Source organism: Lissotriton helveticus, chromosome 4_1, assembly GCF_964261635.1.
Source record: "Lissotriton helveticus chromosome 4_1, aLisHel1.1, whole genome shotgun sequence".
NCBI classification, from domain to species: Eukaryota; Metazoa; Chordata; class Amphibia; order Caudata; family Salamandridae; genus Lissotriton; species Lissotriton helveticus.
Window position 1 is genome coordinate 1,971,880,030 of NC_136063.1, and position 16,361 is coordinate 1,971,896,390.

Genomic DNA, 16,361 nt, shown 5'->3' on the forward strand with positions numbered 1-16,361 from the left:
TTGGAGCAGTTGGCCTACGCTGCTGCACTTGCATTCGTGGACGAGTGACAAGGTACCTGCAGCCACAACTGGAGGTGACCCGACACCTGGCTGCAGGTTGGGAATCTGGTCACATGCCCCAAGATGACAGTGGACATGGCTGCATTGGCCTGGACTCATGATCCTGGTGCTGACAACTAACGGGGGTTGCCACTGACTTGTGTTGTTGATGGACTACCCCGAGGTGGACATGTGCGCTTTCCTGTGTTCCTCATTCAGGCCTGCTGCTACATTGGTCTATATATCGTGGCACTTCTCTTGGCCGTACTGACAAGCACTTGTTGACAAAGTTTCCACACTTTCTCTTGTCTCCAACTGTGTTGTGTCTTGATGTGTATGCCAATGTGTGTGTCATGGACTCCATGGCTCCCTGCCATACGTGCCTTGCTACCCCATCAGGACTGTGGGTTTCTACTTGTGCATTATCATGTCCCTGTTTCGTGCTTTGCCAGGCCCGGACTGGGAACCGAAATCGGCCCTGGCAAAGTGCTCAGCCGGCCCCCCCTCTCCCCTGGGGGTGCGACCGCACTCTTTGCCAGGGCCGGTTTTCGGCCGATTTTTTTACAGGGCCGTTTTTGCAGCTATGCTGCAAAAAACGGCCCTGTAACAAAAACGGCCCTCTTGTGCCCAAAACCGGCCCCCACCCATGCGGCCGACCGGGGGATTGCCCGGTGCCCGCAACGGCCAGTCCGGGCCTGAGCAGATGCGTATGGCTGTTTACAGATCACAGGCGGGTGCATTTGTTTCCTGTGTTCCTTTGTGCAAATGTTGGTGTTTGTACCACTTTGTGTTTGATGTTGGGGTGCTTTGCTTCCTATCTGTGTGTGCTGCATTGTATGTGAGATGTCCCTTCAGCTCTGAATTGGCTCATCCTTCTCCCTTTCCGGCAGTGTGGTTTTCACTTCTATATGTGTCGCGGGCCTGGCAATACTTATCCCTGCTTTTCTCATCGCGAATGGGCTCATAACACGTTTTTTGGTGTTGTGGTTTGTGTTTTTATCTCAGTCGAGGTTGTTGTATTGCAGACATTGGCTGCGGTTTTGGTAGACTATCGCATGGTACCGCCTTGTTGTGAACTCCACGTTGACTCAGGGTTATTTTCCTGCGATAGGAATTGATGTGTAATGTTGCGTTAGCATTTTTTGGTGATGTTTAGCACATGTTCTTGTGAATATACCACTGAGTGTGTTTACAAATGTTAATTTCACTGCAAGCAAATCTACTTCAATGCAAGCAAGAATCTAACACACAGGTTTATAGTTAGTTTCTAATGAGACCAATGTAACCAATTCTCCATAAGATCTACTTGAGGCAGCAGAAATGGCGGGAGTGTAAAAAAATCTGTATAAATAAAATAACAAGTGGTCTCCCAAACCATAGCTCTGCAAATGCTGAATACATTTTATTGTAAATGGCTTAAGAGGCTGACAGAGGAAAATTGCCCTCTGTAGGCGCCGTACACAGTAACCTCTGCTCCAATCTTATGTCCTCTGAAAGTGGTATCGGCCAGAATGATCAGAGCATTGCCATAAGGAATAGGGTCATTCAGGGCCAGGTAGCAGTCCACCGGATATGAAGTGGGTCATTAGGGTAGGTCTAATGATTAAAATGAGATCTACAGACACCGAGTCTAAGCTCAGTAAAGGAAAACGCTTTAATTGAAATACAACACTCTAGAAATTAGAGCAGGACATATCACACACGTCGCACTGATTCCGGAGAATTAATGTAATATTTCCAATAGTCTTTTGCTGCGGGTGGAGGCGGGGGGGGGGGGGCAAGAGGGGAAGGAGTGATCTATTGGTAATTGCTCATAAACTTTAGTTTTGAATGTATTGCAGAAATTGCTGCTGCGAATGGTATACTGAATCTTCCATGTGAGCAGTATGTTTCAAACAGCTTAACATTGGGGCTGGGGGCTGCACATACCTACAATATCCGAAAAGCCATACGAATCTTCAAATGCTAATAAACAGCAATAAACAGTGAGCAACTTTATTGTTGTGCGTGACAACAGCACTTCATTTTCTTTTCTGCCAGTCATATATTGTGCATATTATGGTTAATCGTTCCGAAATAAGCTATGTTCCACTTCTACCTTAATTGTCAGGGTTATAATTAGTTGTTTTCATGTCTCTGCATATTGTCCTTGTTTAACCTTTGTTTGAACAATATTATTTTGTTGCTGGTTTACAAAGATTCAACATCTATATACTTATTTTAAACTGTATTCATTAGCTCAACGTGCTTTTACTGCAGCCTTATTTTATCCGCACGGTGTTATGTTATGTTATATTTTGTTATGTTCTGTTATATCACGTTATGAAGCTGAAGGGACATTTTGAGATATGGTTAATTAAAATATGCTGAAAGAAAAGGCAAATTATTCAGAGTGATGTGGCATATTTTGTGATAGTATTACTTCATCATTTTGTAATGTTTTATAGATGGCAATATTGTCTAGGAAAAGATTGTCAGTATCAATTCAACACCCACATACAGCAATAAGCAACTGAACAATTAGTAGTCCACCTTTGTGAAGGGCTTTCAGTGCGCAGGAACACATGTTCAATTATTTAGTAACAGTTGATCCTATATAAGCTAGAAATATGAATTTTTTGTTACAATCTTCAGATTATGCAGCAGATGACTGATTACGTGGCCAATGCAGCAAATCCATAATATCCGAAAAACGTTGTGGCTGCAAATTCGCATAATTCCACTGGCCATGCTTATAGATTATCGTGATGTTTTCTATAGACACTGAGCAGTTTAAAATAAACACAACTGAACGCAAGTCGCAATGTTTTATTGAAAGGAGTCTCCCAATGTTTTCTTTTTAGTTTTCCTCATGAGGAGCAACGGTCCAGATCACCTGAAGTGTGCACTTAATAACAGTGTTAGAATCCATATTTTAGAAATGCGGGTACCAGTGTTAATACCTGGTGTACACCTCTCATCGTGTTAAACTTATCATGCTTCACCAATCTTAGCACATTCAGAGACCTGAGGCGAGGGGGCCTTTGCTCGCACTGTCCAAATGTAAGGAGAGATAATTACATTCGTGAGGGTTTTCCTATATTTTTGTTTTGTTTGTACGGCCATATCAACCTTTCCATACAAGTATTTTAAAATATGCTTTAAAACACCATCAGTGCATAATAGATATGTGGAGGCTTACAATTAATTCTGTTAACAATCATGGGCCCGGGGATTGGGGCCATAGCAGCAACCAAGATGGCCCTGTCATGACAAGCTCTGCCGGCTGTGGCACCATCACACAAGAATCTCCACCATCCTTTCATATACCTCCATCCTCCCTGCCTGATGATGCGACTGTCAATGAGTAGAGGCTGAATGAGGGTCTTCACCTCGGCTGGGGCTGCCTACTGATTATCTTAGAAGCATTGGGCAGCCATCATGGCCATTCACATCCTTGGAGGCCCGCACCGACAGAGGCCATGGGTAAGATGGTTGAAGGGAAGACACCGTGAGGTAAGTTGAACTACATTTATTCGTGGATGCAATCTCCGAGTCCCGGCAGCAACTGCCGACTCAGAACAGTACCAAACTTAAACAATGAACATTCTGTTATGGAATAAAGCACCAGCCAGAGATCCCAACACACCCCCCTTCGTTCATAACAATGAATAAAAATAGAAATAAAGCAAGCAAACAAAGAGCAAAGTAAAGAAAGAAGAGTAAGGGAAATAAAAGTAAGAATGCATGTTATAGGACAGAACACAGTTAGCAAAATATAACATAATACACATTATCACATTTTATAATCTTGAAATTTGCTAGGATCATATCTCACCCTAGAAGAAGCTTCCATCATAGGAATAAGGACAGACCGTGAAACCTTTTCCCCATGAACGGTGGTGGGGTTGACAACAGAAGGGGAATGAATCCAAACCTTTCCTTTACACCATCCAGCATGGGCTCAGGTACAATACAAATAGTACTCTTGTTCCAAATTCTACCATCATCCAGCACCACAACATGATCTTTCACACTTGATACTTTCTTGGGAGATGAAAACTGGGTTTCTTTATTCTCACCCAATCACCTGCCCTAACCATGGGTGAAGAAAGAGCAGAAGATCTTTTGTCATACTTAGCCTGGACAGCAGCCCTGACATCAGTCACCCCAGATAAGCTTTCAGTATTTACAACTCTTCTGGACATCCATTCTTTGTTCAGTTTGGTTCCAGCAACTCTTCCACAAAATAGCGTAAATGGAGCAACCCCAGTAGAAACATGAGGAGTAGTCCTCACTGCCGACAACATATCACAAACAGCCCGACGCCAATGCAACCCATTCACTAAGGCAAGCTGAAGGTGTTCCTTAACCACACGGTTGAAACGCTCAACCAAACCATTACTGCGAGGATGATAAAGTGATGTACGAATATGTTAAATTCAAGCTTCCTTAACACCTTCGCTGCGGCGGCTATTCCGCCGCAGCGCTAATGGTCGCGGGAGGGCGCGCGGCTCACCTGCGCGGGTGACAGAACCGTTCCGTCACGGCTTGCGGGTGATCTGTGCTTGTGACGGAGCGGTTCCGTCACGGCCCCGCCCGCTTAATGAAACGCGCCGCACAGGCGTGAAATCAGTGCCGCGCAGGTGCGGCGAGCGGGCCATGACGGAACCGTTCCGTCATGAGCACAGCCCACCCGAGGGGCGTGACGGAATGGTTCCATCAATAGCGTCGAAGGAGTTAAAAAACTTAGCCGTTTCAGAAGAAACAAACTGGGTCCTGTTGTCAGACACAATTTCCTCCCGGAAAGCCTCCCTCAGAAAAACATCATGTAACAAATGTATGACCACAGAAGAATTGATATTGTCAACAAACCTTACTTCAGGCCATTTGGACATACAATCAATTAAAACAAGGATAGACATAGGAGAGGAACCGATAAGGCCAAATGGACCGGCAATGTCCAATGCTAATTTGGACCAAGGAATGTTTTTCACAACAACAGGTTCCACAGGAGAAGGATGCGTCACTTTGGACTTATCACTGGTAACAAATACACAACAATCACAGACAAAATGCTCAACATCTTTGTCAAGGGCAGGCCACCAGAAATCTTGCCTGACCCTTCGCTTCATTGCACGGATACCAGGATGCCCCTCATGGGCAAGAGCTAAAATCTTCATTCGAATAGAAGGAAAAACAAGCAAACCCCCTCTTCTCAAAATTCCATCCACAACAGATAATTCGTCTTTGACCCTCTTGTAGGGTGCAAGCTCAGAGGGACAATCCTTATCACACGGCTACACACCGCCTATGAAATCCATAACTCTCACCATATCAGCATCAAGAGAAATACTTTCCCACCATTCACATTCAGACAAACCACTACCCACACAACAATCCAAAGAGCCCACAGCGCAAACAACTTCAAAGTCATTGCGCTCAGTATCTTCATCAACACTGGAGAGAGGAAGTCTGGACAGACAATCAGCTACTAGGTTTTTCGCTCCAGCTACATATTCAAGCCGATAAAAAAATTCCTGTAGCCTAAATTGCTATTTCGAGATCCGAGGGGTAGCTCTGCCACCACCTTTGGTGGTAAATAGGTCAACTAGGGGTTTATTGTCGGTTCTCAAAATGAATTCGTTCCCCCACAACATTTTTTTAAAGTGGAGGACCCCCCACCACATGCCTAAGGCCTCTTTCTCTATGGTAGAATAAGTACTTTCAGCACCTCTTAGGGTTCTGGAGGCAAAAGCTATAGTATCTTCCCGACCATCACCCCTCCTTTGCAAGAGAACAGCCCCTAAACCCACATTACTAGCATCTGTGGATATTATACATAAGTCATTGATATTAAACAACTTTAAAGGGCGAGCACATACAATATCTTGTTTGATGGTTTCAAAATCTCTGTTACATTGATCATCCCACATAAATTTGACATTTTCTTTAGAAGATTATGCATAGCAGACATTTTGGTGGAAAAGTCACTGAAAATTTGGAGTAATACTCCACCAACCCAAGGTATGAACGAAGTTGATCTTTGTTCATTGGGGTAGGTGCCTTCTGAATGGCATCAATGATCTTTAGTTTAGGCTTAATTCCCTTGTGTGAGATGTGATGGCCAAGGTAATCAACACCATACTGAAGAAATTTGCATTTGTCCTCTCTTAAGGTTAAACCACTAGTACTAATGATACTCAAAACCAGTTTGACTCTGTCATCATGCTCAGATTCAGTCCTCCCGTGGATAAGGATCTCATCCTGGAAGAAGACAACACCGGGAATATCTTTAAATAAGTTGTTCATTAACCTCTGAAAAACGGCCGAAGCCGACGCCAGACCAAATGGCATGCGGATGTAACGGTAAGCACCTTCAGGAGTAACAAAAGATGTCAAGTGTCTGGCCTCCTTGCACAATTTAACTTGGTGGTAAGCTGATGTCAAAGAGGTGGCTTGTGAAACTCTTGCACAATTCCAGCCGATAGCTCTGAACTCGGTTATGCAGGAACTAAGTCGTTGTAAGTCAGGGTCGCCTGACGACCCCTGTCCACCTAAGCTCTGGAGCATCATGGCTGACTCTGTGGCTCCCACAATACAGCATATCTGGAATATGTCCATCTCCTCCGGGGTGTTCCCGAAGATATGGAAACATGCCACCCTCCTCCCGTTAAAGAAAAAACGAAATGGGGATCCCACGGACCTTAGTAATCTACGTCCGATTTCGCTGTTGGCAGCGCCGGGCAAAATGTTTGAGAAAATAATCCAGCGGCAGTTAAGTAAATTCATTGAAGACAATTGCATATTGCATGAGACGCAATCAGGCTTTAGACCCGGCTTCAGCACTGAGACAGCACTGATTGAGGTGGCAGAGTCAGTGAGGTGGTCGATGGATTCAGGAAACTCAGCGATGCTGGTGCTCCTGGATCTGTCGGCCGCTTTTGATACATTCGACCACACAAGGCTGTTGATGCGACTGGCCGAGGTGGGCATCCAGGATCAGGCGCTGGGGTGGATACAGTCGTATCTGACTCAGAGAACACAGAAGGTGGCGCTGGGGACTGTTTCTTCAACACCCAAAGTCCTCAGCTGTGGCGTCCCTCAGGGGTCGGCACTTAGCCCACTATTATTTAATATCTACCTGGCTCCACTTTTTACGTTGATTGCCAATTGGGGGGTCAAGGCAATCTCATATGCCGATGACACCCAACTGGTGTTTCCGTATTCGGAGGTGTCGGAGGCATCCTTTTCAAGTTTCAAGGGCTGTCTCCAAGACGTAGCTGGCTGGATGAACACAAACAAATTAAAACTTAATGCAAACAAGACGGAAGTGATCTTTTTTGACAAAGGCTCCCCTCCACCCTCGGAACTTTGGTGGCCGGCAGAGATGGGACAGGCCCCTTCGCCTAGCCAAACGGCAAAAAATCTGGGGGTGCGGTGGGACGATAGTCTGTCCTTTGCTTCGCATGTCCAGCAAGTAGTTGGTTGCTGTCTGTGCAAGTTGAGGAATCTTCGGAAGATTCTAAGACTTCTACCAGAAGGCTGTAGAAAAACAGTAATCCATGCCATAGTGACATCAAGGCTGGATTAAGCAAACGCCCTCTATTTGGGCCTACCAAAGTACCTAACTCAGCGGTTACAACTGGTCCAGAATGCGGCTGCGAGACTGCTAATGCGGATTCCTTTTAAGCATTCGGTCTCTCCACACCTTCTTTCACTTCATTGGTTACCAGAATCAAATTTAAGGCACTCACGTTGGCCTTTAGATCTCTGTATGGCACCTGCCCTAAGTTCCTGAAAGCTCGGTTGCCGAGATACATCCAGGCCTGCTCTCTCCGCTCTAACTGCAGCGTTCAGCTTGCAGTTCTACGAGCAAAAAGGGCTCGGCTGGGAGGACGATCCTTCTCGGCCAATGTGGCGGCACTATGGAACACTCTGCCCCCAGCGCTTCAGCAGGCCCCCTCCGAGTCCTGCTTTAAGCAGATGCTGAAGACCTGGCTCTTCACCCAACCGCGCTAGGCGCTTAATTCTGCTCCTTGTGGTCATGCCTGTTCTTCTAGCGCCGGGACACCTCCATGTGAGGTAGCTGTTCGCGCTCTATAAAATGCCGTATTATTATTATTTATTATTATGAAATTTCAAGGGAAGTGAAGAACTTGGCACCCTCAAGAGTGGACAACATCTCATTAATATTAGGAAGTGGTTGACGATCAATCCAAATGTTCGTGTTGAGGTCTCTCAAGTCCACACACATCCTAAAACTTTTATCAGACTTGCGTGCCAAAACAATGGGGGCAAGCCACTCAGAACCCTTTATAGGTTCAATGACCCCAGCAGCACACAAGCGTTCAAGTTCTTTCTTGAGTTCAGAACGCAAACTCAAAGGTACTTTACGCACCTTATGGGCCACAGCCTTAGCATCATCTTTGAGTACAATACGGTGCTGGAAACTTTGAGCTTCCCGAGATCACCCTTGAACACCTCAGGAAACATCTGTGCCCACTTAGCATTAGAAATTTGTGAAATAGGTTGAGAAAGGGGTGCACTAGACAAAGAACTGTAAAATTAACACAGCGTACTACGAGATACAACCAGGTCAGGATGATTGGGATCCAGAACAATAATTAAATCACCTTGATCATCCCACCCCAATAAATTTGCACCTTTCTTAACTACGAATACAACACCAGAGGTGTGATCTGACTTGAAAACCAAGTCTGCAGAGAATTTTCCAAGTACTTCTACCCTCTTACCACCATAGGCAAAAAATGTGATGCTCGAAGGTTCAAGTTGAGTATCAGAAATTTTACTAAAATCAATGGCATTGATGAGAGTAAAAGGAGATCAGAATCCGCAAGGAATTTGAGACTCACACCATTAACAGCTATAAGACAAGAAGGAGATTTCCTTTTGTGAAGACCAGCTAACGAGGACAGCTCATCAACACCAGTATCAAAAGGCGAGGAAGGAGACAACATTAATAAGTCATGTGATTCCTCGTCAGAATCTTCAATAATCTTCTTCACAGTTAGAGTTTGAGATTTCTTACCAAAGGCAGCTCTGCACATTCTGGAATAATGACCTTTGTTTCCGCACTTATAACATGTTTGGTTGAGAGCAAAACAAAATTTTGCATTCCCAAGATGTGATTTGCTCCCACAGCAAAAACACATGAGTTCCCTTTGTTCAGGCTTGGCCTTAGCCGAAACTGGTGATGAAGTAGGGTGGGAAACATTGGTTGTGGGCACGTTAGGTTCGGGTTTCGGAGTTCAAAAGTTCAAAAGTTTTACTTCAGTGGAAGAAGAGGTCAAGCCCATTTCCTTAACACAAAACTGAGAATGCTCGATGTTTTTAGCTAATGTCAGAGCTGTCTCTAAATCAGGATCCCCAGAAGAAAGCAACTTTTCTTGAATTTTCTTGTTACAGGTTTTTTCAATTAACTGATCACATATAATTTCATCCCTAAACTCCCTATAATTGCAAATAATTGCAAGAATGCGAAGAGCTGCAACAAAGTCATCTAATGATTCGCCAGGAGTTCGAGCACGTCGGAGGAACTTATGGTGTTCAAGTAAAACATTCCTCTTGGGAGAAAATCTTTTGTCTAGAGTTTTCACAAGAGAAGCATAGTCATCAATAAGGAGCGAATCACCATTATCACCACCGCTCACTAAAGTGTTAACAACTTCTAGCGGTAAAGTTTTTAAAATGTTGCTCACTTCAGTACCAAGATTATAAACTAAAAGTGTTCTTTTTTTTCTTGAAGTAAATGTTTCACCATGAATGGCCTCTAAATAAGCTTCAAAAGTGTCTTTCCACTGTTCCCATGGCACTGGTGGTGTGCCTGCTGACTGCAAAAAGGGAGGCGGTGCCAAAACACGATCCATGTGTGTGGGTGAGTTGCTGCCCAGAGGTTGAAAGATAAGACAAAAAACACAATAAACAACACTGGAATGAATAAAGCTTGTCATAATAAGCCAAACGTGCCTTTTATGAAATGAAAAATGTAGATGCTGAAAACTACTAATAAAGGAGTGCGCATCACCGAATGCCCACTATGAATAAAGTGAGTGTGTCACTGTTTGACAAACATCAGCTATGCAAGTGTTAAAACAATGTTTCTGATTAATCAAATGACATATTCCTTTAATGACTTTTAAAAGTGTGCGCATCACCAAATACGCAAATAGCATTAAGTGTGCGTGTCACTGTTTAACTAGCATACCAACCGATGTTACAGATGATGGAATAATAATGAGCCTTTAAATAATCATTAAATGATGACCAGGATTGTCACAAGAGCAAAGCCAGTTAGGTAAAGGGTGTGCGCATCACCGATCATGCGCGTTTAATGAGAAATGAAAGTCAGCCTAGAAAAACGCTATGACAAGATGTAGTGATCACAAGAGCAAGGTGTGCGCATCACCGATAATGCGCATCTCTATGGTAACGAATCCAGCACAGAAAATGGCCGCCCCGTAGCGTGATGTTGTAATCACGCAAAGACGCGAGCCAAAGGAATCAGGATCGCGAGGCAGGCAAGCAGGCAAGTACAAGACTCACAGTTGAGGTGACATCACAGCTTGTAGACTCCAATGACGAAAATCACCGTGAGCCAAAGAAAGCCCCATGCCACACCAACACAGGGATATTACATAAAACAAAGGTCCAAAGTTTGAAGGGATAATGTACTTGTATTATATAGACCACAATAGGCTACTATATATTCTTCCTTGCCCAGCCGGGCAGGGAGTTTTATTATAGATGATAACATTTTTCCAGTTTTTTTAAAAATACATTTTTATAGCAAAATGATTTTGCTGTAGGGCACAGTCCTGCGCTGTAGTGGGAGATTGAGAAAAATAGAAGGAGAGAAGAGAAAAGATAAAGGCAAGTGCCTCAGGCAACACAAAAGTGAGCAGTCTGGGCACTGTAAGGATCAAAAATTATCAGTGTTTCCCAGAGCAGAACATACATCAAATAATAACATTGGTCAACAGTATGTCTACTCAGAAAGGTCGACGTTTCGATCCCGGGCTCTAATTAAAAGGGATCATCATCAGGACTTTAACATAATATTTGCCTGGTAAAATTATAAATGCGCCTTGGTGTAGGCTCGTAGTGGCCACCAAGTGTTCAGGATCGTGCTGCGTTGAGCTCCCGAGCTGGGGCTGCGTTGACCTCCCGGGATGGGGCTGCGTTGAGCTCCCGGGTGGAGAGAAGGCTATAGGCACAATTTCTGGTGCGTGTCGTTTAGACGCCCGTGGAAGACATTCCTCTGGAATTGCAGAGGGAAGGGCTTCCGTTATTAGAGCGGTCGATTTCGGTGTACTCGATCCGCAATTGGAAGGTGCAGGGGAGAGATGCTTCAGGATTTTGGGAATTCAAGGTTAGGCGGTCGATAGAGTTGAGTCGATCCGCGGTATTGGAGCAATGTCCAGATGAATACCAGTCCGGTGGCCGGTTCCTCGCCGAGGTACCAGTCCGGTGGCCGAGGCAAGGAACCGGCCACCGGACTGGTATTCATCTGGACATTGCTCCAATACCGCGGATCGACTCAACTCTATCGACCGCCTAATCTTGAATTCCCAAAATCCTGAAGCGTCTCTCCCCTGCACCTTCCAATTGCGGATCGAGTACACTGAAATCGACCGCTCTAATAACGGAAGCCCTTCACTCTGCAATTCCAGAGGAATGTCTTCCACGGGCGTCTAAACGACATGCACCAGAAATTGTGCCTATAGCCTTCTCTCCACCCGGGAGCTCAACGCAGCCCCATCCCGGGAGGTCAACGCAGCCCCAGCTCGGGAGCTCAACGCAGCACGATCCTGAACACTTGGTGGCCACTACGAGCCTACACCAAGGCGCATTTATAATTTTACCAGGCAAATATTATATTAAAGTCCTGATGATGATCCCTTTTAATTAGAGCCCGGGATCGAAACGTCGACCTTTCTTAGTAGACATACTGTTGACCAATGTTATTATTTGATGTATGTTCTGCTCTGGGAAACACTGATAATTTTTTATCCTTACAGTGCCCAGACTGCTCACTTTTGTGTTGCCTGAAGCACTTGCCTTTATCTTTTCTCTTCTCTCCTTCTATTTTTCTCAATCTCCCAGTACGGCACAGGACTGTGCCCTACAGCAAAATCTTTTTGCTATAAAAATGTATTTTTAAAAAAATTGGAAAAATTGAATCTTCTATAATAAAACTCCCTGTCCGGCTGGGCAAGGAAGAATATATAGTAGCCTATTGTGGTCTATATAATGCAAGTACATTATCCCTTCAAACTTTGGACCTTTGTTTTATGTAATAACCACTACCCATGGTCCACAGTTACCAATTGGGTCCCCCTTGTTTTCTACAAAACACCAACACAGGGAAGCAGCAGGCAACGCTAAAATCATGAGAGAGTGGAGGAACATCAGGAACGCGAGGACACACAGCAAGGTTGGCAAAACCTCAGAACAACGCCAACCGGAAATGTAGGACATCAATTCAAGGACGTCAGCAAGGCACATAGGGGGAAAACGGAGGTGCAGGACCACATCGTCGCCAGTGAAGGGAAGACACCGTGAGGTAAGTTGAACTACGTTTATTCGTGGATGCAGTCTCTGAGTCCCGGCAGCAACTGCCGGACTCAGAACAGTACCAAGCTTAAACAATGAACATTCTGTTATGGAATAAAGCACGAGCCAGAGATCCCAACAATGGTGTGCATGGCTGTGCTGCCTCTTTATGTGCGTGGAGCGGTTTACTGCTGGTGCACAACCATCAATAGTGGCCATATACCTAAAGGAGTCTTTTCACATGGGGGTGTACCTCCTACATCCCCAAACATAATGCTACAGAGTCAAACTAATTTCTCGTGCAGGGCATTGTGGGTCCTCACTATGCCACATGGCCCTCTCGAATTGCCCATGCTCACATTCAAGGCCTGCTTTCGGATTCCTCAAGACTTGAACAACCTGGCCTACTGACGACAGGGGGCAGGGGGCGGGGGTCCTGTGTGCATACTACTGCGATGTCAGTGCCTCACCTTGTACACCATTCATCCTCTCTCCATTGGTGGCGGCCTTCAAATCTTCCTACCTGCGAGCACATCCTCAGCAATCCTGCCACATCATCTCCAATCCACTCACAGTACGTTTCCTTGAGTCTCCTGCTGATAACTACATCATCCTGACAATCTTCATTGCTGCCCCCCCACCCACCCACTGGAAGGCTTATGAGGGAATCAGCCCTTGGACCTACTGCCATGTCAGGGGGCCCCTATACCATATGCTGCTCATAACGCACTCCACCCTGGCATGTTGCTCTCTTGCTTACACTGCGCTTCTGATGCACCTCATTAACAATGGGCCACACTGACCCCAAACACTGTGAGCTGTTGTTTGAGCAATCCAAGCCAATAAGACACCAGAGCTCACACTCCGACACCGACAAGCCTCCAGATAGGGAGTCTGGCTCCAACGCAATCAGCGGCACAGCCGTCATCATCATGGTGGAACTCAGGGCTGGGTTTCACTCCATAGATGCCCACTTTTACTCACTCATCAATCACATTGATCACATGAGGGAGAGCCTAGATCATTAGAACACCAGGATAGATGGCACAGAGGAGCACATCTCAGGGCTACAATGTGGCACTACAACTATATTCTACATACCAGTTGTAATCCAACCTAAAAATTGTAGCCCTCAAAACAGAGGACTAGGAGGTGAGGTCCTGCAGGGATAATATCTACAAGAACAATATCAGCATATCTGGCAAAGCAAAAATGACAAATTTGGGATGACGTTAAACTTTTGTCAAGCAGCTACTCATGGATCGCCTAAACTGCAACAACTTCTCTTCCACCTTTGCAATGTCCCCCCACAGTTGATAATAGAGTGTCTCCTAGACTACAACAATACAGCACCTGCTCTCAGACTGACCTGCGATCATTACCCCCTCCAATGTCAGGGCTCTTCCATTTCTTTCTTTCCTGACTTTACCATCACGGTTCAAGAGGCCCGCTCTAAATTCAGAGACACCAAAAACTCGGTTCGCAAATTGGACCTCAAATATGCCATGCTCTACCCAGACTGTATGTGGGTTGAAGTACATTGAAAACCCTGCCCCTTTGACACCCTGGCAGAAGTACTTCACTTTTGGAAGCAATTTAACTCAGAATTCTTGCCCTCCCAGCAGAGCACACCTGATTACTGTAGCTCGCTGGCTCCTGCTACGCAGTCTTCCACTGGCTGACACGGACACCACTGCATATCTACCGCTCCTGATTATGGGCCCCTTCTGCGTGCCCTCTCTTGGCTTGGTGTCTGTGCTACCCATTAGTTGTCATCATTCCTCCTTCTTGATGCTTAACAATTCTGTAGTTGTGCGGTTGATTCTTCTTTAATGTTTCAGATATCCTTTTATCAAACAGGCCACATCCAGCCTTGATGTTGTCAATCCCCAGTGGTGTACACCAAATTGCTTTTAGAGGTATTGTTTAAGTTTGTGCTTTTATTTTTCAGGGATTTGTTGGCTGTCTTTTTGTCTGTTGAGGGTGGGAGGAAGTGGTTGGGATTCTGGTTGTTTGTATTATGTTAGTTGCACTTTGCTAATCAGGCACACTATGTGCCCTTCATCGACATGGCACTATCTCCCTTACACCACCATTTTAAGTGGCATTTCTTAGTGGGCTGGTGAGGGCGGAAGACAGAACTTTCCCAACATGAAATGTTTGTGGTATTGATTTTTGTTTAAATCTGTTTATTAGCGTGTTATCATTAGACTGTATTCAATGCATTACATCAGCTGTTATGTTACAGCACTGATTAGTTGTCTTAACGCATTAATCAGACTGTAACGCATGATAGTTAAGTAGGCACAAATAAACAGGAGAAAAATACATTTGCGAAGCACATGTCATGTGTACACTGTTAGGATCAAAACGTAATAATATTACAATGAATAACAAATCAGGTAGGACCTGTGTTAAGGGCTATGATAATCCACATAGAGATGTGTATCATATTGCACCATGGAGAGCCAAGGTCTACTCTAGGCAGACCTGGAATTCACTCCCCATCCACCTCTGTCTTACCCAAGACCACCTCTCCTTCAGGAAGCAACTTAAGTCCTGGCTGTGTGAGCAGTAGAGGACCCCCCCCCAAGCGCCTTGAGACCCTCCGGGTGAGTAGCGCGCTATATAAATTTCTTGCTTGATTGATTGATTGACCCGTTGGAACCCCACAAGTGAACCCAGGCAGAAGAGGTGATCTGGAACTACAAGGACATACACCGCGGTGTGTAGAATATACAGTGTAGTCCTATATGTGAGTCCCATGTTGCTAGCAACCATGGATGAGGTGCCATCCCGGAACCCCTGAGAGTGTATGCAATGAAAAGGTAGCGTGGAACTGCTGTTTAACAGGGTAGTAGGGTCCAACAAAAGAAGGACAAATTAATTAAACCAAGGGAGGAAAAGTAACCCCTGGTGATGTGTTGTTGTAAAAAAATAATCGCCCCGTGCCCCTCAGCTTGTGCGCCGTCTATTCTTAATTATAAAACAGGCAAGTGATGGATGTGCAGGTATGAGCTCACTGTTTGGTTAAGGGAAATGTCTACTGAAGTGTACTTCAGATAAGCAGGGTTAAAAGGGTGATCCCATATTTAACAACTCCTCAATCTGATCCCCCTCTTCAGGATTGTCAACTGGGAGTGCATCTAGTCTCTGTAGGTCGGCCAGAATAGCATCCCCATTGGCAGCTAAAGGGGGTTTGCGAAGACCTACCAAGTCCACTCTTTGTAGGGCGATGCTGTATGCTTTTGCCCAGTTCAGTAATGAGAGGTACCATGCCTCAGTGAGAGGGGCTACCGGAAATTTCCATCTCTTAGTTATAAACCACTTCACAGCTGCCATTCCCAAGTCTAAGAAGCGAGAGATGGCCCTGTGCTTTTTGCCTCAACTGAATGTATGCCAAAGATAGACCTCCCACTGGAATGGAATATTGCTATATATCTGTGGTATTAATATTTCCTGTAATGGCACACCAGTCCTCTCATACTTGTATCGTAATGGAGTGAAGAACGCTTTCCTTCAAGAAACTCATTGGGCTACCTCAGGACTCCCACACTTTTGTGGCTACTTCAGTCACGCATCACTACTTTTTCCGGTTATAGCTCCTATTCCAGTGCAATCTGTATTCTCATACATAAAAGCATTTCCTTTACACTGCACACTAGCCTTGTAGATCCAGATGTCGGGACATGATACTCTCCAGCACCCGTGCTGACAAGCACATGTCCTAGTTAATATATACACCCCTACCGTCAATACCCCTGACT